Source organism: Austrofundulus limnaeus, unplaced genomic scaffold, assembly GCF_001266775.1.
Source record: "Austrofundulus limnaeus strain Quisiro unplaced genomic scaffold, Austrofundulus_limnaeus-1.0 Scaffold582, whole genome shotgun sequence".
NCBI classification, from domain to species: Eukaryota; Metazoa; Chordata; class Actinopteri; order Cyprinodontiformes; family Rivulidae; genus Austrofundulus; species Austrofundulus limnaeus.
Window position 1 is genome coordinate 270,079 of NW_013952984.1, and position 2,249 is coordinate 272,327.

Genomic DNA, 2,249 nt, shown 5'->3' on the forward strand with positions numbered 1-2,249 from the left:
GGTTAGGTCAGGTTAGGTTAGTGTTAGTGTAGGTCAGGTTAGGTTAGGTTAGGTTAGTGTTAGTGTAGGTCAGGTTAGGTCAGGTTAGGTTAGTGTTAGTGTAGGTCAGGTTAGGTCAGGTTAGGTTAGTGTTAGTGTAGGTCAGGTTAGGTCAGGTTAGGTTAGTGTTAGTTTAGGTCAGGCTAGGTCAGGTTAAGTCAGGTTAGGTTAGGTTAGGTTAGGTTAGTGTTAGTTTAGGTCAGGTTAGGTCAGGTTAAGTCAGGCTAGATCAGGTCAGGTTAGGTTAAGTCAGGTTAGGTCAGGTTTAGGTTAGGTTAGGTCAGGTTAAGTCAGGTTAGGTTAAGTCAGGTTAGGTCAGGTTAACTAAAACTGACTGTTTATCATCAGCTGTAAACAGAACAGTTCTTTTCACTTCTGAAGGTCCAGGGTTAAGTCAGGTTAGGTTAGGTTAGGTTAGGTTAGGTTATATTAAGTTAGGTTAGATTAGATTAGGTCAGGTTAAGTCAGGTTAGTTTAGGTCAGGTTCGGTCAGGTCAGGTTAAGTCAGGTTAGGTTAGGTTTAGGTAAGGTTAGTTTAGGTTAGGTTAGGTTAGGTTAGATTAGATTAGGTCAGGTTAAGTCAGGTTAGGTTAGGTCAATTTAGGTTAAGTCAGGTTTAGGTCAGGTTAGTTTAGGTTAGGTCAGGTTAGTTTAGTTTAGGTTAGGTCAGGGTTGGGTTAGGTTAGGTTGGGTCAGGTCAGGCTAGGTTAACTAAAACTGGCTGTTTATCATCAGCAGTAAATGGAACGGTTCTGTTTAGTTCTGAAGGTCCAGGGTTAGGTCATGTTAGGTCAGGTTAGGCTAGGTCAGGTTAGGTAAAGTTCGATTAGATTGGGTTAGGTTAGGTTAGGTTAGGTTTAGGTTAGGTTAAGTCAGGTTAGGTCATGTTAGGTCAGGTCAAGTTAGTTTAGGTTAGATTAGGTTAGGTTAGGTCAGGTTAGGTAAGGCTGGTTTGGGTTAGGTTACGTTGGGTCAGGTTAGGTTAGGTTAGTTTAGGTTAGGTTAGGTTAGGTTAGGTCAGGTTAGGCTGGGTTGGGTTAGGTTGGGTCAGGTTAGGTTAGGNATAGATAGATAGATAGATAGATAGATAGATAGATAGATAGATAGATAGATAGATAGATAGATAGATAGATAGACTATTACTTTATCATCTGTCTCAAAGGTGACAGAAAATTGTCTAACAATTGAAAAGGCTCCTCCAGGCTTCTGTTCCTCACTGGATCAATGTACCTGTTTGGGTATGATTTTGGCCTTTTGTAAAAAAATTACCTGACAGTTATTAATGACTGTGTTTCCTGTTTCCTCCTTGGTGTCCTCCCCATAGTCCTGTATTGGAGATCAAGTCATTCCTGGTTCCCTTGGRGTTCCGGTATCCTCACCTGTAAATATCTGCACCTATATGGAAGAATATACTTGCCTGAATCCCTGTCTCCTGGAGAGAAAACCKGTTTTTTCACATGTAAACTTACCTGTTGCTCAGCCTCACCTTTCGTAAGCTCATTCCTTTTATACTCACCTTCTCATACTTCACCTGGCTCCTGGACTCATCTGTTTCACCTCCACAGCATTYGACCAGAACCATCWCCTGGCAGTCAATAAACAATTTCTYTTTTTATCTCTGGTRTCACMGCGTTTTCTGTTTGCTCTTGTGTTAACAGACATCACCTTAGAGTTTCTGACAAAATAATTCTTGGTATTCACACAATGGTATTTGCAGCAGTGTGCGGTGGCAGCAGAGTATCAGGAAAAGTCTAGTGGCAGGAGTAAGTACATTTTATTTGTATAGKACCTTTACAGCTAAACAGCACAGAGGTGGAGAAGGGAGCAGACTTGGCATTTTCTTATAGACCAGCTCTGAGACGTAAAACAAATTTGAAGCTTAAAAAAATCCTTGATTTTCTCTATATGCCTGTATAAATGCAAAATTGGGGAACATCCATTTACAGACTATACAACTTGACATGTACAGTATGTGGTTCAGGCAAGATGCTCCCAGGGTGTCTACCTGGGGTGCTTTGAGCATGTCTAACTGGGAGATCCTGGGGAAAACCCAGGACAAACTGGACAGAGATGTCTCCTGTCTGGCTCGGTAAGGCCTTTGAATCCTCCCAGAACAGCTGCAAGAGGTGGCTGTGGAAAGGGAGGTCTGGACTTCTCTGTTCAAACTGGTGCCTCCGCTCCCCGACTCTGGAACAAGGGGGAGGTGGATA